General features: G+C 38.8%; 1 protein-coding gene across 5 annotated transcripts in view; it reads left to right on the top strand.

Moving 5' to 3' along the window:
* Cdh8 (cadherin 8) overlaps positions 1–26,662 on the top strand; it is a 390,092-nt gene that overhangs the window by 54,559 nt on the left and 308,871 nt on the right. The window lies entirely within an intron of this gene.

Raw genomic sequence — 26,662 nt, 5'->3', positions numbered from 1 at the left:
TTTACAGTTATTTACTACATTGGCCATGTTTTTAAAACTAAAAAATTCCAAAATTTAATAGAAATTGTTTCTATGCCATGTAGTCATACTGCTGAACGAGTTGGTCTTCATTTTCAAGCATGTTTGTTTACATTTGTTTGTGTATTTGTGTTTTTTATGCACATGTGGGGAGGTTACACATGGCTGACTATGTATTTAGAGGCAAGAATTCAACTTTGAGTGTGTTACTCAATTGCTTCCTAGTTGCTTGTTTCTTTATCTGAGACTGGGTCTCTCACTGAACCTGGACTTCACCAATTCAGATTGACTGGATAGGTAGTAAGCTCTAGGCAACCGCCTTTTTATGCTGGCCCAGGTGTGTTCTGTCATGCCAAGAAGTTATGTGGGAGCTTAGGATGAAGACCAGTTTCTCATGCTGTATGACTGAATGATTCCTCTCCTCATATCACCCCGCCATTATTCTCCTATTTAAATGTCACTTATTTTCACCTTTTGTGCTTCTCAAAAATATGGCAATTTTAGACTTTCTCTACCATGTTCCTTATATCTAAAGATCTATTATTTGGTAGAGACATGAGGAGCAAAGGTGTTAAGTGGTGCTTAGATTTAACACCATTATTCATTGTCTTGCAATGAGTGCCTCAATGGTATGGATTTTCTTTTTTTTTTCTTTTTCTTTTTTTATTATTTTAATTTTAAATAGCTTGTTTTACATGTCAATCCCAGTTCCCTCTCCCTCCCCTCCTTCCGCACCACCCACCATCCCCCCCCCAGCCTCCCATCCTATTGCTAATTCCTTCCACATAGGGGATATCTAGAGTCTGTCATTTCACTCAGGGTAGGGCCCAGACACTCCCCTAAGAGTCCAGGCTGAGAGAGCATCCCTCTTTTTTTTATGGACATACGATGTCTGTTTGTATTCCAGGGATAAACACTGATCCACTGCTCAGGGCCCCATAGGTTGCCCAGGCCTCCTCACTGACTCTCACATTCAGGGGGTCTGGATCAGTCCCATGCTGGCCCCCCCAGCTGTCGGTCTGGGGTCTAAGAGCTCTCCTCTGTTCAGATCAGCTGTCTCTGCTGGTTTTGCCAGCCCATTCTTTGCCAATTTGCTCATCGCTCTTCTCTCTCTGTCACTGGGTTCCTTGGGTTCAGTTCAGTGTTTCACTGTGGGTGTTTGCCTTTGCTTCCATCAGTCACTGGATGAAGGCTCCAAGATGGTTATAGACATCAAGTTCATTATCAGGAATGGGCATTCGATGTGGTCTCTCCACTATTGCTTAGCTTGCCAATTGGTGTCATCCCTTTAGATCACTAGAGGTCACACTGGTGCCTGATTTGTCTTCTAACCTATGATTCCCTCTTCCCCTTATTCTACCCCCCCCCCACTCAACCTTCCTCTTCCCCCATGACCTACTGTCTCTTCCTCTTCTCCCCCTCTCTTCTTCCCAGCTCCCACTCCTTGCCGTGTTCCCCATCTGTTCAGAGGATCTTGCCTCATTCCTCTTCTCTTGGGTACCATGCATATCTCTTAGGTTCTTTCCTGTTTCCCTGACTCTCTGTCACTGGAAGTGCAGACTGCACTCTCCTGATCCATGTCTAAAATCCCATATATGAGTGAGTACATACCATGTTTGTCTTTTTGTGACTGGGTTACCTCACTTAGGATGGTTTCTTCCAGTGCTATCCATTTACCTGCGAATTTCAAGATTCCATTGTTTTTTTCTGCTGAGTAATACTCCATTGTGTAAATGTACCACATTTTCTCTATCCACTCTTCAGTTGAGGGGCATCTAGGTTGCTTCCAGGTTCTGGCTATTACAAATAATGCTGCTATGAACATAGTGGAGCAGATGCCCTTGTTGTATGAATTTGCCTCTTTTAGATATATGCCTAAGAGTGGAATTGCTGGGTCTTGTGGCAGATTGATTCCCATTTTCCTGAGGAATCTTTATACTCATTTCCAAAGTGGCTGTACGAGTTGACACTCCCACCAGCAGTGGAGGAGTGTTCCCCTCTCTCTACATCCTCTCCAGCATAAATTGTCTTCAGTGTTATTGATTTTAGTCATTCTGATAGGAGTAAGATGGTATCTCAAAGTTGTTTTGATTTGCATTTCCCTGATGGCTAAGGATGCTGAGCCCTTTCTTAAGTGTCTCTTGGCCACTTTGTATTCAGTGTCAACATACTGCTTGACCTATTTCTTCATAGGAAGACTTTTGTCCTCCTTGCTTTCCTGACTGTTTTCCTCTGTGCTGTCCCTCTCCTTCCTTCATAGGCTGTCACATTATCTCGATGAACTAAAGGAAGACAAAAAGATTTATGGTTTCTGCAGTTTGTTATCTGCTTCTTTGAGAATAAAATGAAATTCCATGTACCAAGCTTCCACATACTTAACATCTTATTATTTTCAGGTCAAATGTGTCCTTATAAAGACAGTCATTCTCCAAGCACTCGTTCCCTATTCTTAAGGTCACACAGGAAGAATCAGATTTATTGTCAACACAATCAGTGTAAAAATTTGAAATCATTTTTCTTATGCAAAAATACTGTTCCTTATGTTCTTATCAGAGAGTCAATATACTGATGAGGTGTGGAGGACCAGGAGGTTTGGACACATTCAGTGCTCTTTGCCTTCTTCACAAACAGATGGAATCGGATTGAGAGTTCTTGCTCCCATATCAGATTTGCTGGATATTGTCATCTTGGATGTTGTACCTCCTGGAGCCCACAAGAAGAGTATCACTTAAGACACTAGAACACTTCTGAGCATTAGTGTTTCCGTTTGTAAATGTCTACAGTTCTAAAACTGAGAGTATGTACAATTTTCTCTCGAGTCTATTCTTTACTTCCCAAAGGCTGTAGTCGCACAACAATCGTATCAACTAATGTCCCAAGTGGTTCAATGTTTTCAGAACCTGTTGAATAATTCTGCATCTCTGTACCTATCAGTGATTTATTTTACAAAAAAATAGAAATTTTTCTTCTTTTTTCATGTAACACATGCTAACCACAGCCTCACCTCCCTCTGTTCCTCACAGTTCCATTCCACATTCTCCTCCATATCAATTCTTTTTTTTTTTTTTTTTTTTTGGTTTTTCGAGACAGGGTTTCTCTGTATTGTTTTGGAGGTTGCCCTTGAACTTGCTCTGTAGACCAGGTTGACCTTGAACTCACAGAGATCTGCCTGCCTCTGCTTCCTGAGTGCTGGGATTAAAGGCGTGCGCCACCTATGCCTGGCTCAATTACTTTATTTTCCCTATTTCCCCCAGAAAAGAGCAAGCATCCCAGAGACATCAACAGAACATGACATAACAAGATACAGGCACAAAACATCGCATCAAGGCTAGGCTTAAAAGACATACGCATCAGGGCTTGGAATCACTAAATTGGTCACTTCAAGCATGTCTCTGAGGCAAAGGCATGTCTTGTACAAAGCTGACGAATGCCTGGGTCTGTGTCTTATATCAAAATCTGGGCTGGGAACTATGTCAAGATACTTGGTCTGTATACATGCCATTGCTCGTAGGGAACATGCTAGTTATGGGATCATGAATGAGGATGCATGTCAGCACATCAGTGGTACAATACACAGAAAAAGTAGATGCTCATGGAATACTTGTTAAGTAGTGTGTCAGAAAACACCAGTTTATCTTCTCCTCTGTATATTGACCAAAGATTATAAGTGTATCCTTAGCTGTCACGCAGTCTATTCATGACTTAAATGGTACCTGAGTTATTTAGGTAGGAATATAGCTTCACAATGGATATTCTTGCATAGATTTCATAGAAAAATAGGCCATCTATTAATGGCACCTGACACATGTTAAGAAAGACAACACAGCTCTACCATTAAAAACAGTCATTGATTCCTGCTCCTCTACTCATCTTTCGAGTGATGCACAGAATCAGGTATTGGACAAAATCCCACATACGATAAGGATCACACATAGGAGTCAAGCCAGTACCTCCAGAGGTACGCCTGCCTTGTGTTAGGAAATCTGTTCTCCCAATTCAAACCCTGTGCTTTATCGTGCTGTAGCCCACAGATGGAAATTCATTTTAACATTTCAAAGCCTCCAGGGAAGAATCATTCTCCCCAGGGATCCATTCAGTGATGGGTCTACCATCAGAGTGTGCTGTTTGAAGTGCTTTCCTGTGTTTGTGTCTGGTTGTGTTCCACAAGTTCTAAGACCTTCACTGTCAGATGCCTGTCTGCACCTCGTGCCACTCATTCTACTTAGAGGGAAGTCTATTTATTTCCAGTCATTTGTGTTGCTATTGAAGAACCTCTTAAGGGTAAAGGTATAAAGCTTTTGAACACGTTTACCTTTACTTCTATTTCTGGTTAATTATATAACTGCTTGAAATGATTTTTTTCTATATATGTGTTTACGTGCTTGTGTGTGTACATTCAGTCTTTAAATGAGTGTCTATTAAGAGTCTTGACCTCCGAATGTTCTCTTGTGTTCTTTTTCTAAGAAAAGTGTTCAGTGGATGGTAAAGACACAGGGAGTGAGAGTCTCCTCTCTCTCTCTCTCATACACACACTTCTTTTTTTTTTTTCTTTTTCCTTTTGGAGCAGAGATCTTGTTTGAGATGAGCAGCCTGCACCCTGTCAGGCTTCATGCAGCTTCCTCAGGCAGCACAAAAGGGAATGAACTAATGGTAGCTGATGCTGGTGATGGGCAAACACCCTCCTGCTGCTCTGAACTGGAATGTGAGTGAGAGCTTTGGGGGCCTGGGCCAAGCCTGGCAGAAACAGGTTTTTAACAGCATGCATTTAAGAACTCAGTCAATGCAAATGAGAGTTTATTATGCTTGGAGATGGGGAAAAAAGAGGCCTCATTTATTAAGTTAAGCTGCAGAAATCAGAAATTCCATTCAGATAGTGTTAACCAACTGTTTTCACGGGGAGACCTGGGCTTTGCTTTCACTGACCTCAGCTATTTATTCTGTACTCTATCTGTAAGGCAAAGTACCACAAAAATTCAGGGCTGGTAAACAGCAGGTCTGCACTGAAGTGAAACAGAAGTCAACCACCTGTTGTGGGATAATCTTTGTTGTCTTTAAAATGGGCATAAGTACTGACTGGAGTGAATAAGAGTGGAAAAGGACAGCATATTGGTGCCAATACAAACAGGAAGAAGGAAACTTGCAGATATGAAAACTGTTTCCTTCTACCTTGCAGTATTTTCTAAATGATTTACAATAATTGTTACATAGCTAATATAACTACATTATATATACACATAGGTACATATATACTTACATATTAGCTGTATAAAAATTCTTGCAAATCATTTAGAAAATATGTATGTACATATACACTCAAGCCTATAGATGGTACTAGAACAATTAACTGTTGGGTTCAGACATAAACAGAAGACAATACAGAAATGTTAATTTCCAATACATGTTCTGCTAAAAAGACACAGCAAGTAATAAGGGTTAGAGTATGTTATGTTCCATTTTCTAATCCTTGAACTGCTCTGCTCCTGTTGTAGTTAAAGAGCCACTAGCCTCAAAGCCATGGTCTCTATTTAAATCCAATTGTGATACAAGTAATATGAATATTTTAACCCCAGCATGAGATTTCTCACTTGGTTACTAATTATCAGTTTTTAAAATGTTGGGAAAAATCTAGCAATATTGGAAAGAAAAAAATGAAACTTACATAGTATGTGAAGTTCATCTAGTATGTGGGACATTTTGGCACGCCCACCTTTCCTAGTTTCATGACTTAAGCTACTACTCTATTCTTTCTAAGACTAAGGTTGCTCCTCTCCAAAATCAATGTAATCTCCTCTTTGTCCACAGTTGCTTTGGATAATTAAAGAGGTACAGCATTCACAGAGGCTAGTGCAGAACTTTGCAAAGGGTGATTGGTTTTGAAAGCTGTTCTTTATACCTGTGTCCCCAAATTAATAATTATCCATTAATTATTCCTATATTCTGAAGCAAAGTTGATCTGATGTCCTTGATTTTAATAATTTACCTCAATGTATTATTAGTGTAACACAAATTCCAAGGTAAATTCTTGTAAATACTAACCAATTGTGTATTTTCCTGGATAACCAGCGAAGGATGTCTACTGGAGTAGCACCACTCCCATCTCCCCATCTTTTCCCTTTTCATCACTAAATCATAGCAGTATGCAAGTTGGTTTATAGTGACCTTACTATTATCTCATGTCTTTATAAAAGAATTGTAGTAAATATGCTGATTAATGTGCTGCTATCTATCTTCCTTTTAATAGTAACATTTTCCTTGAAGTGGTTTGGTCTAATAGAGTCCTTTGTGATACAAATCAATGGATTAAATAACAATACTTCAGAGTCTTTCAAGCACTGTTTTTCATGCTAGGAAGCCAGTTATACTAACCTTTTAATAGTGCCACAATTTTGCTCAAGCCCATAGGTGTTACTAGAACAATTAGCTCTTGGATTCAGGTGTAAACAGAAGGATAATTAAGAAATATGCATTCTCAATACATGCTATGCTAAAGAGTCAGAGCAAATGAAAAGAATTAGCATATGTTATGGCCCATTTTCATGAAAGTGCCCGCTTGCAAATGACAATACCTAGTTGGAAATGTGCATTTGCATTGTTCCCTAAAGTACACTAACAACACCTTTATCCTTCTCAGCATGTTTTAGCAGGGAGGCAATTAGGTTTAGATGATTTTGTGTTTGTTTTTTTCCTTGTCTTTATTCTTTGCTTTTTCTTTATTTAGACTTGCGTGTTTGGCAATGAGAAAGAGGCTTACTTTCTGAAGCATCCACTTGTATGAACTCAATTTAAATTACTTTTAGCGTTCTAAGAGTCACTGTTTACAAAAAAAATTGAGAAGTAAGTAAATACTGGAATCAAGTTATATTTAGTGACAGACCTAAGGAGGTCACTGACTGGTCTTCTTCTGGACATTAGGGGAAAGTGACTTGCTTTGAGCTTGGCTTGAAGCTAGACACTCTCATAAATTAAGTATCAGAGTGAAATTCTGACTGAGAATGAAACAACAGGGTGCTGGGAGAAAGCAGCAAGTGGTCAATGGAAGTCTACTTACTTTAGAAGATGTTACCATGAATAGACAACTTTCAGCATCATGTTAGCCATAGCAGTGCTCATTGGAGGGCATCTTGACTGGGTTCATTCTTTCTCTCAATCTTATTTCCCAAAGCAAGAAGGTGAGGAGCTGAGGTTAGAAAAGTATAACTCAGGAAAAAACAGCATGAAGCAATGACCTTGAGGTAGACAGTTGTATGTGAAGATGTCAAAAGACTTGTTGGTAGCATGTAAATATCTAGTTAAGAAAAAAGTTGCCAACTGGTCCGTATTTCCCAAAGGAGTCAGCACTGTCGGTCTGACCATAGCAGGGGGAATGAAGCATTCTTGTGTATTTCAGGGCAGACTGAGACACTAGGTCACAGGCACCTTTTTTTTGAATGATTATGATAGGACTACAGCTAATATCTGTGTCTCTACTTGTGTGTGCTTATAAATAGACACTAGAAGAATGTTCTAGATTGAAATGCCACAGGGCTTAACTGTGCTGGCATTGGCTACTTTTGTTCTGTAAAGATAAGCATAAGAGAAAAGCTCTACACAATTTCAAAGCGGGTTTTTCTAAGCAGCCCTTTGCATCTGATCCTCAATTAAAGAAAGAAGAAAAGTGAATTAATACGAAGGTGTCTTATTTTTCTGAGATATTTAGGAACCATGGAGCTCAGAAGGAACTCTTTAGAAATGTGAAGCTGTTTCATTTCCCAAGGCATTTCTACTTCCTTTCTCTTTCAGTCTTCATCACCCTAGAAAACAAAAAGTCTCAGCTCATTGTTTGTCTTCAATGTGTGCTAAAAGAGAGATTAGAGCATCCAAGGGCCTGAGGCCCCTTCTCTCTTTCTGGGAGCTTCTGGCTGCAACCACATCTGCACGGAATTTAATGGCATTGCTTTGTTTTCATTGAATTCATATTTATGACTGCATTTACTTATGGCAAGGAGTACAGATTTTCTGTTTCAATACTGGTCCTAAGTTCTCTTCTGAAGTACATTTGAGTAAAAGTCTATTTAAAGGCAGAAATTATAAATGACACAGGTGATGCAGATATAGGAAACTTGTGCTACAGAGCTGTTAGATTCTTTGTGTCAGTTACTGACTGATAACTGTGGTGACATCAAGGGAACCAGAAGAAAGATGTGGTCAGTGCCAGTTCCTGCATCTGTCTTTTCAGACTTTGCTGGTCCTACTCTGCTTTTCTGATTTTTTTCCTAAGCAACACTGTGCTTCACGAAGAGTGAATATAAAATAGGAGAAAGCCTTGATTTCCTTGACTAACATTACAATGACAGTAGAGGTAGGTAAGCAGAATTAATGTTATTTTTTTCTTTCAGGAAGCAACTTTTTGTTTTTGTTTTGTTTTGATTTTAGATTTATTGTATGTATGTGAGTATTTTGGTTGCACAATTATGTGTGTGTACCATGTGACTGTCTAGTATCCACATGTGGATTCTGAGAACTGAACCCTGGTCTTCTGCAAGAGCAGCAAGTGCTCCTACCTAGTGATTCATCTCTTCAGCCCCCAAAGAAAATTCTTTAAGGATATTATACCATAGTGAAATCTTGTTTCACCAGTGGACATGGGGTGGTGGCCACACCTTAGGGTGTGGTTTCAGTGTGTGGGGACATGACCCTTTATAAGAAGAGGTGTATGCCTAAGAGTAGAATTGCTGGATCTTGCGGTAGACTGAGGGGGAGAAGGAGAGGCCAGAAGGAGATGGGAGAAAGAGAGGGAGAGAAGAGGAGGAGGGAGGATGACACAGAAGAGCAGGAAGGTTGAGCCAGGGTAAAATAGAGGAGAAAAGGATGGGAGACACCATAAAAGAGGGAGCCATTATAAGTTGGAGGAGAGATCTGGCACTAGTGAGATCTTCACAGATCTACAGGAATGATACCAACTGGCATTAAGGCTACCTTAAATGCCCTCCCATGATGGTGAGAATGATATAGAGAATGATGACTGCCTTATATGCCATCCTAGAATTCTTATCCAGTGGCTGACGGAGACAGAGGAAGACACCCACAGCTGCGAAATGAATTGAACCCACTTGCAAAGAGGAGTGATGACTAAGGGAATCGGTATCTGGCTGGCAAGGCCCACAGGGGCAGCTGACCTAAACAAGGGGCCTCACATGGACCCCAGACTGATGATTGGGGGGGCAGCATGGGACTGATCCAGACATCCTCCCACCGAACCTGGGTGACAGAGAGGAGACCTTGGCAATCTGTAGGACCTTGGAGAGTGGAGCAGTATTTGTTCCTGGCATACAGAGGGACTCTGGGAGTCCATGCCATGTGGAGGGATGCTCTATCAGCCTGGACACATAGGAAAGAACCTGGGCCATTCCCGGGATAATGTGAGGGACATTGGAAATCCCTCATGGAGGCCCTTGCATTCCCTGGGAAATGGAGGGGGGAATGGAGTGGGGTTAGGGGTTGGGAGGACTGAGGATTGGGGGAGGAGAGGAGGGAGAGGGAACTGAAAGTAACATGAGTAAAAAGTTAAATTAAAAAATGTGGAAAAAAACTAGAAGAAAGATACATACTCTAATTTGGAAGGGAAATACGGCACTTGCTTTCAGTTACAACCATTCTTAAATAGAAGTGATTCGTTGCTTCAAGGGAGCATTCTGAGATGAGTGTGCAAAAAAGGAGCTCTGCATTGTTGCTATAGGAAGTACCATGTGTTCAGAAAAAGGGCCTTGCATTGTCTTCATAGGAAGGACCATGGGATAAAAGGATGTGTCCAAATTATGGTGACGTTTTTCTCAATGCTTCTTCCACCACCCCTTCAATCCCTGAGCCCACTCACTATTCAGAATTTAATCCTAAACCTTTCTAAATTGAAGCAACTCCAATTAGTATTTGTAATTTTTCCAGATTTTTTAACTAGTTCAATAAGTATTTTTCTAACTTTGTCAGGCACTGCTTTATCTAGAGACATGAAGGCCTATTAGAACATTATTTCTTATTATTTCTTAAATACATTTAGTGTGTGTGTGTGTGTGTGTGTGTGTGTGCACACGTGCGCATGTGTGTGTAAATGCCGTCACCCATATGTGGAGGTCAGGGGATAGCTTGAAGAGTTGATTTCTTCCCTTTACCTTGTAGGACTGAGAAATTCTACTTAGGTAGTCAGGGTTAGGGGCAACTTTTTTCCCTGAAATCTATCTTCTGGACCTTTGATACTTTTTTTTAAATATGAAACAAATAATGAAGTGATATCATAATAGATGAGAACTATATTTGTGAATGTGTAACACTAAAGTTGTCTACAACTTACAGGGGAGTAAGAACATTAAACAGGAACTCCTCTCCAAGAGTTACCATGAAAGCAAAGCCCAGATAAAAGCCTTGGAATCCCCTCACAGTGGTGGGGAGGATGTTGACAGGGTGGAGGAGTAATAAGAAACTCTGAATTTTAGAATAGATAATATGAAAGGCTGTGCTATTAGAAAAGAAACTCAGTGTACTTTATTGAAGGCCCATAACAACGAGGGGCTCTTTTGTTATAGTCAGAAAACATATGTAAAAGGATATTGCCTTAAACCACAAGAATGAAGAAGCCTTTCTGGCTTCTTGGATGTAGCAAAGAATAGTGACAGGTAGGGGTAGATAGAATAAAGCAGAACATCATAAGCCATAGAAAGGGACTTGCCCAAGAGGCATGACAGTGTGACAGTGATTCACAGCTGTGGAATTTTAGCAGGATAATGACATGGTCTAGTTCAGACATTTAAAGAGACCATGCCACTTTTCTTGGAGCAAACAGAGTCTAAAGACAGAAATAGAAGTAGGTAGCCTCATGCCTCTGATTTTCTTGTAGCTTTCATCTTAAACGTTAAGGAATGCCAGTGCCCAAAGATGCAGATGGTGAACAACAGGTGAAGTGAGGTAAGCAGTACTTAAGCTAGCAGGTACAGTACTGAAGAAGCAGGCCACCTGCACACAGCCAGTATGTATTAAGGAAAGACCCAGTCATCCTGTGACACTGAAAGAGCCAGGTCTGAAGGAAATACAGGAAAACAAACACACTTACTGAATGGAAAAGGGAGCAGCTTTGAATCAGAAGAAACTTTGCTGCTTGTTCAGTTGATTATTCATAATTTGAATTAGACTGAAGAGTTTGGAGTACTAGGTCATGGGTTCCCTATACCATGGTTCACTAATCAGAAGAGAATTTCCATCTATTTTTATCCACTCTATCAATTTTATGGCTTTCTTTAATACAGAAAAGACAAAACATAGAGATCATGGTCAGTGCACTCTAAGATCCCAGGTTCTAGGAGTAGGATAGGCTCATTTGCAGGTCATTTATGTATAGCCCATGAGTTTCTTCTACCCAGAAGGGTATGATTCTTTGTTTACTGCTCTGTACTCACTCTCTTGATATTGTGTATGATTTTAAAAAGTAAATCCCAGTGTGACGTTACAGTATCGATGTAAGCAAAAAGGGTTGTTGAAGGAAAGGACCATTCATGTAAGTAGTGCCTTAATTGGAACACTTCTCCTACTTTATTTCCATATCACTTTTATACCCCATGCTACAAATGATTTCACTAGATGGGCCACCAATTGTGTGGCTAAATCAAATAGCATTAATATAGTCATCTACCTCTCCTCTGTTATAATGTTGCACAGACAGGTACAGGATAGGTACAATTAATTCTGAGTTAAGGAGGAAAAAGGTGGTCAAAGGAGTCAGAAAAAAATGGCTCAGTGGTTAAGAACACTTGTTCAGTCGGTAGGTTGCAGTCATCCACACAATAATCCAGGTGCCTATCAAACCCTCATAACTCTGTTTTGGAGGAATTTGATTTTCTCTCATGGCGTCTGTGCACAGACATGTATACCTGCATGCACACATGAAGAAAGTGGGGGAAGGAGAGAGAGAGAGAGAGAGAGAGAGAGAGAGAGAGAGAGAGAGAGAGAGAGAGAGAGAGAGAGAGAGAGAGAGAAGGAAAAGGAGAGAGAGAGACAGGAGAGAACATGAAGTTGAGTGGGTAGGGAGATGGGGTTGAATCTGAGAGAAGCTGGAGAAAGGAGGTGAGTATAATCAAATATTTTTTGAGGAAAGTAGCATTTCTGAATGTGAGCAAATTGAGTTTACTTTGGAGCTGACCAAGTGAGAAAAAGTCTTTGGGCAGAAGAAACGACCATGTGTGAATGTGAGAACTTATGAAGAAGCTGTGTGTGCCTGGGGGTTTCAATTGCAGTCATGGTCCTTGTTCTGAGAATGCCTGAGGTTTAGTGTGACTGGCAAAGAAAGTGGAAAGAAATAGTCAGGGTCAGACTAGGGGATGCCTGCTGTGCCAAGCTCCCCAGCGGAGAAGTAAATGTGTCTGAAATACTGTGAGACTAATGTTACAAAAGAAGCCCATCCTGAAGGTTTTAAGGGGACAGAAACAACTGTAATTACTGAATACTATTTAAAGTCTGATGGTGTAAATTCATTTTCTTGCATCATTTACTTCCTGGGGTAAATGAACTTCGGGGAATAATACTAGTTATTATTATTAATCTGCAGCATACACGGTGGAATTGAGACTGGAATCTGTTGTTCCTACACAGGTGGACATGAGTGGCAAACAGATGTGTAGTCCAGCATCTATGTGTTTATCCTTCACTTTAGTTTTTTTTCTGTTTTACACGGTGGTCGGGGAACAGCACTGGTAGGAAAAAGGCTTGGGGGAATTAAGAAACATTGCCGTAAATTACAAGGATGATAGAATTGTATTTGCTGCCGTCATAGATGAAGCCACATTGCAGTATGATATGGAAACAACTGAGTTTTGCATACTTGGCTTCCCTCATATCACCACACACTTATGGATAAGTTCAACTTTATAATAGATCAAATAACTCCCATGGCTTCAAGCATGCATGAATACTTTTCTTTTAACTGGAGTACTTCCAAGCATTCTTTTATTTAACTCACTTTCTAAGGATTAACTTAAGCTATCAGCAGCCTTGGGAATTTTTTTTCTGCCTCTTGCAGACTGGATTGCTCTCCCCTTTGTTGGTTTCCTTGAAGCCCTACTTTCAAATCTCTGCTTATCTGTGGGTTTGGACACTTGTCCTTCTATCCCTTAAGATGTGTGTACCTATGTTTGTATTTGCATCTGGAGACCAGAGGTTGACGTTTAGCATCCTCTATTATCATGTTCTAACTCACTAGATCCTTTACTGAATTTAAAGTATACCATTTGGCAAGAACTGGATTGCCATCTTTCTCTTGAGATCCACATGTAACTGAATTCCCTGTTCTATTACCTGCACTAGTGATACATATGTGTATAACCATGTCAGGATTTTATGGAGGAATCCAAGCTCAAGTCCTCAGGCTCTCATGACAAGTACTTTACAGCCCTAAGACAGGAGATTCTTGAGGCAAAAGGTGTTACTTTTTGGCATATCCCCAGTCCCTAGAATGCATATATATATGACAGTTTATTATTGCACAATATTTTATTATATCTATTCTAGTAGCAATTACTCAGTGTCTTACCTTTCCAATAGAGCACTTATCTAGCATTGAATATTACACTGGATGATTTATTCTACTGTGTTAGGTTCTTAGGCTATGAATGTGAAGGAGATTATTCAAAGGCAAACAGACCAGAAGAGAGGAAATGATTTTCAGTGCAATGATTAGCACAGAGTTTACTCTTCAATCTTTAACCTCAATAATAAGAAGCTCGTCCCATAATGATCCACGTGGAAACTGCCTCGTGCATGGAGAACATAGCAAGTCCAAAGGATGTAGCTGTTTTACAAGAGCATTTGTTGTGTCAGAAAATGTGTACATTCCAAACACAGCATGTGTATACTTATGGATGCATGCCTGTGTCTCTGCACTTACACTTACATAGCAGGATACTTTTGTTTCTCTCTTAAGTCTTCCCCTCTCCTTTTTTTGTATCAAAGCCGAACAGCTACTTAAATAGTTTATAGTCTGTTGAAATCATATTAACTGGTGTTCTTTTACAAAAACAGGGAAGCTGACCAAAAGGAGGTTTTCCAATGTGTTCCTTTTAAACTACACTTAGCTGCTGCTTGTGGCTCTTAAATCGACATTCTTTCTGGCTTCCTTGAAAGGAACAATCAGATAGACTGTAGGTGGTCCTGCTTCGACAGTTGAAGCTTTATTCTTAGGCAAAATAAAGCGAGGGTATGCTTTGATTACTGAGAATTCTATGTCTCTTTAAGGTGCATGCAAGTGTGTGTGTGTGTTTGTGTGTGTGTGTGTGTGTGTGTGTGTGCACGCGCGCATGTGTGTGTGTCTATGTCTAAGAAGAGAAAAGACTATTAACTTTGATCTCTTGAGCCCTGATTGTATAATTAAGAATCAATTGGCCAAAACCTAATTTTGAATATATAACCACTTCCATTCACCTACTGGAATGTTTTGCCAAGCAATATTGCATTAACAACTAATCTACTCTGAAAATCAGCTAGAAATACTAAATTACTCTGGTCCACCTAATGTTCTCAATGGGGCATGCATTTTGCATGAAATGCAAGCACTGGCCACTTCATATTTCTCTCTACGAAAAATGACCTAACATGGGATGTTTTGACCACAAGGAAGATGAAAGCAGTTTGGAGACAATGCAGCTAATCAAGCAATTCCAGCTTGAAGGACCCTACAGACCCCTACTTGTCTGGACCCCTGTCTGAGGTGCTTCTAGGCCATCTCTGTGGGTAAAAAGTGACCAAAACCAATTTCAATGAAACCCCCATTGAAATTAGAATGTCTTGCTGAGGACTGAGTATTTTATGTAGATTTTTATTTTCTCCCCTTTCTGCTTCCTACTGGAGAAGCGAATTAACTTCTTCTTGCCAAGGAAGTAGAAACTTGCTAAGCAGAATCATAAAAGTACTATTCAGGGACTTGGTATTTTTACTGTAAAAATAGATACTGTTTTACGCTTATGCAAACTAGGTTTAATTTGCCCTCATAAAATAGAATTTGTATTACCTTGCTTCTGTTGTTTGGAAATTAGATAACATTAAAGAATATAATAAAAACACAATGTACATTTACTTCTATTCCCTTTTATGGAGATGAATTTTATTGGCATCTACTGGTTATTTGAGTCAATTGCAGACATTTTCTTTAAGTTCACTTTAAGATGTTGCCATGTGAGTCTGTTGCTTTTGCAGGGATTCTCTTGCCTGATTTAAAACACACCAAACAGCTCTTACGATAAAATTAACACTTTCAGGAAATAGGATCGGAATGGGTCTAGTCTTTACAACAGTGACTTTCAACCTTTCTGATGTCACAACTCTTTAACATAATTCTTCATGTTGTGATATTCCCCATTGCTTCTTCAGAATTGATTTTGCTACTGTTATATCATAATGTAAATATATGATACATAGGATATCTAATATGTGACCCCCAAAGGGGTTGTGACCTACAGGTATTCATAGTTTTTCTTTTCTTTTTTTTTTCTTTTTTTTTTTTTTGGTTTTTACAAACAGGGTTTCTCTGTATTGTTTTGGAGGCTGTCAGTCCAGCCCGGCCTCGAACTCACAGCAATCCGCCTGCCTCTGCCTCCTGAGTGCTGGGATTAAAGGCGGGCGCCACCACCGCCTGGCCAGGTATGCATAGTTAAACAGAATATGTATGTGCATTGTAGGTGGGCATATTGCAGGATTGATGCTAATTTGCTTGTTATATTATACTTATAAGTTAAATTAAAGAATGTTCAACAGTTTAGGTTTGCAATTCTTGAATATTAGCACATATACTTTGATTCATTGGTCAAAATTATTCTTTAATAATGATTCTTTTGGTGACTCTGTGTGTGGTTTATACTTGCGCATACATAAAGGTCAGATATCAATCACTCCACATTCACTCCACATGTTAACCTCTTGAAACAGGGATTTTCACTGAACCTGGAGCTTACCATTTTTCAGGTAGGAAGGCTAGCCAGCTATCCTCAGATATCCTTTTATGTTTGTTTTATGCAGTCCTGTGTTTGCAATTCAGTCAGGTATGCCTTGCTTTGATATGGGTAGTGGAGATAGGAGCTCAGGTCCTCACGCTTACACAACAAAAAGTCTTACACATAAAGCCATTGCCCCAACACCACTCAATGACTTTTGATCTATGGAATAACCTCTCTACATAACTCATGTTACACTATCTCACTTGGCAATTGTGGTACCAGGATGAACAATATTTGGACATTTACTCATCTGTCTTTGGCATTCAAGCACTTGCCATGTCCCAAGCCCAGCAGATTCTTAATCCTATAAGGACAATGAGACTTCAACTTTATAGGGAAGAAGGTAGTATGATTTCCTTACTCAAAACTGCTGACAATTTTGTGCAGCTGTTTTCAATAATGGTAAAAATTTCATTGTGACTAATGACAAATAATAAAATGAGACAGAATAGATGAAGGTTTTCTTTATGAGATACTAGGGTATATCTTTAAAGATTAAAATATCATTAAGTACAGTATATCTGTATTTTGCAATAGAATATAGTATGATCATTAGGCAGAGGTCCATTTCTTATGGACTTATTACATCTATGGCAAATTTTGTAATTTTCATAAGTGCATTACATCCTTATCTGAAAAATAGATTCAAGATCTACTTTGAAAGGTCTTTACAGGATTACAATGTAATCGAGCTAAGTAGTTATGTATTTTCTTTCAGTGTTATTACTACGAGAGTTTAAATTCAAAGATTTTTGCAATATTACATTCGAACTTTGTTGTTCATTCAGTTAGTTATTGTTTATATGTGTGGCTAAGTGCTTGTATACGTATTACATTCAACCAGTAGCCCACGGAAATCTGAAGAAGGCATTATATCTGTTAGAACTGGAGACGCAGGTGGTTATGAGGCACTATGAAGGTACTGGCATTGACCCTAGGCCCTTTGCAGGAGAAGTAAATGCTCTTAAATCCTGAGGCATCTCTGTAACTCCTCCTTAAAATACAGGTAATGGTTGGGACTCAAGTTTCTGTCAAGCAAATATTATTATCTTCCTATACATATTTTCAAGAGCATTTTTTGATCTACAAGTTAATTCAGAAGATTTATCAGGAATATAGCTTAGACCTACATGCTAGCTAGATAAAGATACTTGAAACAAACCTCTATTACTTTTTCAGTTTAACTCTAGTAAAACGACTCTTAGTACTGGTTTTGGAAGAATTGTTTTGACAATAAATAACAAAGAAGGGAAAGGGAGAAGATAAAAACTGTGTAACTAGCGAAGACTGTATCCAGGATTTATGTCTCTTTTGTTCATTATGCATAGATGAATACTGGAAACAGAACTTTGAAATGTATCTTACTGAGCTAAAAGAAGCTATGGTAGGTTTCTGTAGCTATGACAAAATACCTGAGTAATGAGCAAACTGACTTAAAGGAGGGAATTGATAACACATATCCACTTCTGGCTTTAGCCTGAGGCAAATACACTGGAGGTAAAAATATCCTGGAGAAAGAGCTTGGTGAAGGAAAGCTGCTTACCATAGGGCATCCAGGAAGGGGGGAGAGAGAAAGAGAAAGGTGGGGGTGAGGGTATCCCTTCAAAGGAAGACTCCTTTGACTCACCTCCTCTAACCACTCACTTTTCAGTGGTTTGTTCAATATGGTCTCATCATCAATAATGGATGAATTCACTGATAAATAGTTCCACAAGACAGGGAACAATCCTTCATTCTTGGAGCTTTGTGGAAGAAGGATTCATATATGAAACATAACTGAAACTGACATGGTACATTCCTAATTATACCTTCCACTAGTTGAAGCAATTAAATGAAGTTTCTTAGCACAATCTTAAACAAAATGTAATGTCTAGGTTTAATTATTCTATAATTAGTTTTCACTTTTTGATATTTGAAGGAGAAATACACAGGATTTAACACATCATACCTATCAATAATGTAATTGTTAACAAAGATAAAAATGGTTTCATGGATCAGATTTAGGTCTATAATGGCAGGTGTTTATTTTTTACCTCTTCTTTTTCATTTTATTTATTTTGATGGTATGATGTTTTTATAAAACAATATGATAGTATAGTGCTAATATATTTATTTGCATATCAATCAATACTATTTATAGTATTCATATCAGAAAAATAAAACGATGATGGAGTCAAAATCAAATTGTAAAGTTTTCAAATTGGTCTCAAGCTTATACATCCTACCCACATTTTGTATATGTTTGCTTATCTCCCTTCTCACTTTTTGATGTCTGTCTTAGTCCACTTAGACAGCATGACAAAATTTCATAAATTGGGCTGCTTATAAACAGGAGGTACATATCTTACTGCTCTAGAGACTTGGAAGATCTAGATCAAGGTACTCAAATATTTAGTGTCTGATGAGGGCTTCCTTTAAGCTTCTTCTGATTTCCTTACATGGTGAAAGGGATGAGGGATCTTTGTCAATCTCCTTCAGAAAGGATACAGATCCCAGCCATGAAGGCTCAGCCCTTGAAACCTTCCAATAGCCTCTAAATGCTAGCAGGTTACTCTGAAAGTCAGGGTCCCCTCTCCTTCTCCCATTCTCCTTCTTATCTTATTTTCTGTTCATGTGTAAGCATGTGTTTGACAGAGGGAGAGGGAGAGAGAGACAAAGAAAGAGACAGAGAGAAAGAATATGTGATTTCCGTAGAGAGTATGTGAACAACAAAGAACGGCTCCACGTATGGGTGGCAAAGAGTCTTCATTATTATTCCCCTGTGCACACCAGACTAGCTGGCTCAGGACCTTCAAATATTTGTCCAGTCTCCACCTCATGTTTCCCCTTAGGTACCTGTAGGGATTACTGACAACTGTTGTGTCTAGCTTTTGTAAGGCCATGAGTAATCTCGACTCAGGGTGTCAGGATTATATCTCAAGCACTTTACTCATTGAACCATATCCATAAACCCAGGGAGCAGAATTTCAATTCCCACTTTGGGGAAATAGAAATATGAGTTTTGTTGAGACATGTCATTTATACAGTATCAGAATTCGAATAATTATCTACACACATGAGTTGTTGCAAAGGTCTAAAGAAGCTCGATCCATTCTACCAGTCAATATACTGTCATCAAGGTAACTTAATTTGATTTGTATCTTAAGAACACTTAGGACACTAGACAGGCATTATTTCCCCTTACTCAAAGAAGGTGAATTATAAAGTTTCTTATTAGAAGGCATGATGTTGTCTCTTCCAGTCTGGTCAACTCTCTGCAGAGCAAGGAACCCCTTCACAATTATTTGTAAATCATATTTCACATGTTTCAGCTCTTTATCCTCACATTGGTTACTTTCTGGAATTTCTGCATAAGCTGTTTTTTCTATGCTGAACTCACTTCTCACCTTTCTCATTCCTAGCATTTCTTGGAGTATTCTAGCAAATCTTAAAACTCTTGCTTCACTTAAGAATTCTTTTCTGATACATCTTTATCAACTGAAATTTCTTAATTCTTTCTCGAAAGCCATCACCTTTCTTTTATAACATCAAACAATAGAAGTTTCATAAATAAAACCGTAAATTTATTTCTTTTATTGGCCAGTTGTTATTATCATGACAGCTTCCTCACCTAACATAAAAACAGAGCTCCAATGCATCTAGTTTAACTCCTATTAATAATGAGAATCATTTTTACATTTTTGATTCAAAATTATTTATAAATTTCTGATTTCAGTTCCTAAGACCCCTAATTGCTCTGGGAGCTATGCAGATGAACAAGGAGACACAGCTACTGTTTGTAAGATGTTTAATACTATTCAGTAAATGACTTGGGGTTTGTTTTATTTCTCTCCAACTCAAGTTCTTCTCTTAGCTACAAAATGAGAGAATTCCAGCTAAGTTGGGAAATTCCTGTGAAGAAAAATCCCTTTTTTTCCGTTGACTTTCTTTACTCCTTGTGGGGGGATTCTGCAGTAGTCTATTGCTTAGCACAGTAGCTCAATGGGAAATTATATGCCTTTAAATGAGTAAAAGAGAAAATCAGGGGAAAGAGGCATGATAGGAATGGTTAGCATCCTTTAAAAGTGCTGCAGTTAGAGAAAGAATAATGGTGGTTCAGAAACACTTTCAGACGTTTAGCTCCAGTGCAGTAAAATGTAAGACTCAATAGAAAAGGAATCAGGCCTTAGGTTTGAAATCACAAGTGTTCACACTAGATAAATGATGTCGAGCAATTTGTTTGAGTTCTTTGGGTTCCATATTTCTCATGTGAGAAAAGAAACTAGCATAGAAGTTCTCACAGTTGGATTGATAGAACTGAGTGGGGGACATGTGTGCTGAGGAGGCACAAGGACAAAGCAGAAGTGCCCACTCCAATAAACATGCTGTGACATTATTGCTACTTTACCTTTATTTCTATCATATTAATTCCCATCATTCAAAGACTAAAAGGTGAATGACAATGTGCAAAATTCACAGACTATAAGAAGTATGAATCGAACTCACCTTCAGGGAATAATACCCAAGATGGTATTTTGATATTTGATCACTTTGGAATTAAGGAAAAAGTAATCTCCCACTTTGATTCTTTGTCTTTGTATATGTTTCCCATGTTGTCACAAACCCACTTTAATCAGAAGCAATGTGTGAGATAGACACATTCTCCTTTTGATTCTGCACTGGCATCATTTAATCTTTTGGACATTGATTCATTCAACAAGCAAGTATTGAACCACTGTGTACATTTGTGAAGTAGAATAAAATCTTGTTTGCACCAGCAATATTTCCCTAAATGTTTGTTTCTTAAGAAGATTTACATCTCAGCTAAAAATACCTCACTCTCTGGCTCATCTCAAGCAAGTCTTTCCACAGAAATTCACAGTGGAAAATGATCCATTTGAGATCAAAAGGCCTTGCTTCCTGTATTACAACCTGTCTCACTTACTGTGGAGTGTGTTGGCTCAACTTGTATGGACAGAAAGTGCTTTATCAATAATTCCACTGTACAATTTCATTTGAAGGTCCCGAACTATCTTGATTTCAAGGCAAGAGGAAGGAACAAGTACTAGAGTGTTGCTACACTGTGTTTCATGTTAATTAAGTTTTACTCGAAACCTGTTCTGCGAGGCATCAATAACTGTCCTCTGGCGTAGAGATTTCTGGTGTTGGTGTGCATCACTGAACTCAGTTTATGAATTAATTATACTCTAACAGTAAGTAACATATAGATGGCCAGGCGGTGGTGTTTTAAGCCTTTAATCCCAGCACTCGGGAGGCAGAGGCTTCACACAATGCCATTCAGGGAAAACCCTGGCATGCATCTGGCCTCAGTGGCTTTACTTAGTTGCTAAGGAATACTCCATAAACTTTTTTTTTCTATCCTTAAAGACAGAGCATGTGGATGAAGCTGCCAAGTTCTGCTTCCATGCTCCTACTAGTATGGTCCATTAAACCGCCCTTAAAGTGTTCAACTGCTTTTCTAATCCACAGTCTCAAGGTCTGCATTCCTTCAAACAAAAGCACAGTCAGGCCCATCACAGCAATACCCGACTTCTGGTACTAATGTCTGTATTAGTCAGGGTTCTCTAGAGTCACAGAAGTTATAGAATGAATCTCTCTCCCTCTCCTCTCTATTTGTATATATGAATTAATTGGAATGACTTACAGGCTGCAGTCCAACAATGGCTAGCTGTGAAAGGAAAGTCCAGGAATCCAGTAGTTTCTCAGTCCTATGAGGATGGGTGTCTCAGGTGTCTACTGTAGATGCACTACTCTAGTGCTGATAAAGTCAAGGAAAGCAGGCAAAGAAGGAAAGAACCCTTCCTTCTTCCATTGTGCTTATATGGAATTTCATCAGAAGGTATTGCTCACATTAAAGGTGTGCCTTCCTTCCTCAAGTTCTGGATTAAAGGCATGTGTTACCCTGCCTCAAGATCCAGATCAAAAGAATGTCTCAGTCAGTCTCAGGATTCAGATCAAAGGCGTGTCGTCCTCCTGCCTCAATATCCTGATCTCAAGTATACCCTCCATTTGTGGATTGTAGTTCATTCCAGATATAGTCAAGTTGACAACCAAGAATAGCCATCACATTCCCTCTTAGGATAGTTTGTAAAGTGATTCTATTGAAAAGTGTGAAAAACGATAAACATTAAGAAGAGATCTTATTTGTGATTTATAATTTGCTTTCTTTCTGGGCTTCAGTGCTCAGTGATGGCTCTGCGGATAATGGGCATCAGATGGCCAGTGAACTGCATCCCTTCACAGTGTGATCATGTTCCCATGAGGCTCATTAACCAATACTTTCTGCCCAGTGTTCTATTCTGTTTACCTGTGACTTTCAGCAGGTTGGAGCTTAGAATGCATTTTCAGTTCACAATATTCTCAGATTTCAATGTGGTTTTTAGTGCATTGAGTTTATTAAAATATAAGATCAACGGTATCCATCTCTTCTTTAATTCTAACAGAGTGTTATTTGGTGTATCAGTTTGTAATTATTATTTGTTTCACTGGTTAATTTTAATATGATTTTCTCATTGTGATAACATTGTCAATGTGGAGTTTCTAATGCCTGGATAACCACAGCAAATGAATGCTCTAGGAGACTGGAGATTGTTAAGTCCTTGGCTACATTGTCATATGAACATGAATTCCTTCTGATAAATACATTATCGAGGCTTCTGTTTACTGTTTATGAGGGAAGCCACAAAGCCTTTGAGTTGACCAATTACAGCTGTTTGTGAAACTTAAATGCTTTTAAGTAGTTTATCATTTACTCTTATACCATAAGTTTAATATTTTAGAATTCTAAATAAAACTTTACTTTTTTCTATAAAATGTAGTTGAAACAGAGATTCTTGGAAATGGAAAGGCATAGTAGTCAGTTGTATGCCAGTGGTGAGTCTCCTAGACTTCAAAGACGTTCCAAACCCATAATCACACAAATGGCCCTGGTTAAACTCAGTAGGACATACGACAAAATAAAAAGCCAGGAGCATGGGGAAAGAGAGATGTGTAGAAAAGAAGTTTTCTAGCAGAGTTGGGACGATTTATATTTCACATAATACACATATTTATGTGAAGCTGTCATAGAACCGCATTTATTAATGAAAAGCAGTATTTTGAACCCAACACTTGGCATGAGAACAATTTCCCTTCTTCATGTGTGAAGTCTGAAAAGCAGGCCACTACTACACTTAGAGGGAAATTGTGCTGTGCCTTCCTTCAGATTGATGATATCAGAAGCTTGAATTCTCCTGCATTCTTGTTCTCCACTGACTTCTGTTTTCTTAGATGTGAGAATTTAGTATAGAAGGAGAGGTTGGAGGCAGGGGGTCTGTGATATTCATCGTCTTGGGAGTGAGCCTCTAAGTCCTGGGCAAAGGAAAGCAACTTTCTCTTCATGTTAAATGTGTGATTGGAAAGAGGCAGAGACCTACAGAGGATGCTGCAGTTATGAAAGTACTTGGGAAACACTCGGCACCTTTCTTGACACACATAATGCATTTTTATTAAAACTGTGTTTATGGAGGAAATACTTTATTGTTTCACATAAAAAGTCATATTTTTCCTTATTTCCTCATAACCGTTATGATACTAATCAAATCATACACAACTAAAGTCTAAAACACTGTATCTTAGAAAAATAAATAATGGATTGAAATTGTTTCAGTAGTGTTTGTGATACTGTTTTTATGCAATCTATGTTCTTGGCTAAGGAGAAACAGACAGTAAATTAGTGCTTCAGTCACTGATAAGTATTCTACCAGGAGTAAACAGGAAAGTTGAGGACTTCATCTGACCTGTTTTAGTGACCATATGGTTTAATTCTCCATCCTCACTGAATTACCAGTCATTTTTCTTGTCCTCAATAAATTCTGTGTCTAAGATTGTTTCATGCAAGCCAAGACAATAGGCTATTGCCATTTAATTCAATGTGTAGTTTTAAGCGGTCAAATTGTGGAAATACAAAACCTGTATATAGCTATATAGATTGTGTCTTCTTGATAAATTGCTGTTTTTTCTAAATACTGTCTCATATTTTTAATAAGAAGTACATATATTAACAAAAAATTTGTGGAAGAAATCTACCATGTATTGAACATTTATTGTTTAAAGATTGTACCTAGTAATCCCAGTTTTCTTCCCTAGTAAGCATTGAGATACCTATTCCAACGGGGTAACTGAGAAACTTGAACAAACATTGACTTTTGAAGTCCCTTCAAGTTCTGGCATGCCTATTTCAGAAATTTATCTTTTCATTTTCCATAAATCACCTTTCCAAGATTTCAGCATATAGGTTAAAAAAAAAAGCAATGCTTTCTTTAGAATTCTGCAAGACACAACAAAAGATATACAATTCGTGTGATTTCTTCATTTATATGTATACATAATTTTCACTTACCAGGAATAGAAATCCAATTCCCAATGTTGTTCATATATTTTGTGCAACTTGGAGAGCTACTTCAGACCTTAAGAAGCAAATTCAGCCACTGTGGAGAATCCTATGACGGTCATCTGCACATCTCCAAAATCGTATACATTTGGGCCTGAGTGTATTTCATGTTTTCTATGTGCATGTGTTTGTATGCCTTCATGACTGATGAAGATGGGTGGCGTGCTGGTTAGGGGAGCAGATCAGTTTTACAGGAGCTTCTAAATAGAAAAATCTGCTCAAATTGGTAAGACTCCTTTGACAGGCAGCTTCGTAGAAGGTGCTTCAATTCATTCTACCTGCTGCCTATTAAGATGATTGGTTATCACAAAGCAGCCTTTCAGCCTCTTTGCTTTTCACATTTTACAGCCATTCATTTCACACCTTTCCAAAGGATTCCAAAGAAAAATGAAGGGAATAATGAAACAAAACACATCTTAAAAAGAAAAAGCAGGCCCGAGAAAGCTGAGAGACTGCCTAGTTCTGTGTACACAGCTTCCTCCTGCACTTTTCAGCAACATATTTCTCTTGATTCACTCCAGCTGTTGGTTTCTAATTCCTCCTCAGTGTCTTGGAATAGCTGTTTTCCTTGAAGCTAATCTCTCAGGCTTTGCAGATGCCTCTCTGGGATTGGATTCCCTGAAGAAGGTATTTGTCCTGCACAACCACATGATTTTTGCTGCTTCTTCTTGGCAAGTTATTAACTCTTAAACAAACTTGGACTTTCCAGCTAACCTTTGAGTCAGGGAGCTTGGACAGATCCACGTGGCCTATGCGTTTAGGTAACCTTTGGTGGGTGACATGGATGGCATATTGGGGTGGATAAAAGGGAATCCCTTTCTTTTATCATGCATCTAGGCACGAAATGAATTTGTTTTTTTGGCAGGACTTATAACTTGGGGATTGTGCACCTACCTACCTTGTCAATGAGAAGTGATAGCCATCTCCTATAATGCATGCAGCACTGCAACTATCTACATAGATGCCGATTCTATAAATGAGACAGTGCTCATTTCTCATCTGTTCCTGCCTTAGTCTTTGGAAGGACTATGCATGAGAGATAATATCATTTGATCTTCAAGTGCAATATAAACAATTCTAAACAAATTAAAGCAATTTAAACAATTTTCTGAACAATTTAAAATGTTTAGAACTTGCATGTAGTAAAGTCTTCAAGAATTAAACCTTAATTCAATCTTGGTCTTATAGGACTCAAAACTCAAACATCTTGCTGGCTTCAAAGCCCCAGCTATAAGCAACATTTTTTTTGTTGGTTTTTGTTCTTCACTTTTGTTTTTCGAGACAGGGTTTATCTGTGGCTTTGGAGGATGTCCTGGAACTCTCTTTGAAGAGCAGGCTGGCTTTGAACTCAGAGAAATATGCCTGCCTCTGCCTCCCAAGTTTTGGGATTAAAGGCGTGCTCCACCACTGCCTTTAGGTTGCAGCAATAGTCTTTTTATGAGTGGAGGATGATGCCTATCTGTCTGTTGTATTATCTGTCATTTCTTGGTCTTATTCGCTTGGTAGTTAGAGATTTAGGGCACATACATGTGTTCATCCCATGCCATTTGTAGGAATTCAGTAGCATGTCTTAATACTGTTCTATTGCACTGAAGGGACACCATGCGCAAGGCAACTCTTTCAAAGGAAACACTAAATTTGGACTTGCTTACAGTCTTAGGGGCTCACTTCATGATCACCATCATGAGAAGTAAACAGGCATAGAGCTGAAACAGTAGCTGGGAGCTCTACATCCTGATGCCAAAGTTGCAGGCAAAGAGTGAGAAATAATGGTCCTGTTTGGGCTTTTGAAACCTCAAAGACCATCCTCGGTGACACATCTCTTGCAACATGACCACATTTCCTAATTCTTCCCAAAAAGTTTCACTAACTGGGTACCATGCATTCAAACATATGAGTATATCAAGGTCATTGTCATTCAAACCACTACATGGTGTTAGTATGTTTGTGCATACATGAACTTATTTATAGAATTACTTACATACATACATACAAAGTGGCACAGAAAATGACACTACCAAAATGACTACTCCCAAGAGTGGCCCTCTAAAATTATAACAGAGATTAAAAGTCCAATTTCCGGTGGTGGCACACGCCTTTAATTCCAGCACTCGGGAGGTAGAGGCAGGAGGATCTCTGTGAGTTCGAGGCCAGGTTGGACCGACAGCCTCCAAAACAATACAGAGAAAGCCTGTCTCGTAAAACCAAA

This window comes from Mesocricetus auratus, unplaced genomic scaffold, assembly GCF_017639785.1.
Source record: "Mesocricetus auratus isolate SY011 unplaced genomic scaffold, BCM_Maur_2.0 Super-Scaffold_100714, whole genome shotgun sequence".
In the NCBI taxonomy this organism is placed as follows: domain Eukaryota; kingdom Metazoa; phylum Chordata; class Mammalia; order Rodentia; family Cricetidae; genus Mesocricetus; species Mesocricetus auratus.
The sequence above is the reverse complement of the archived record's forward strand: the minus strand, read 5'-3'. Positions and strand labels throughout refer to the sequence as shown.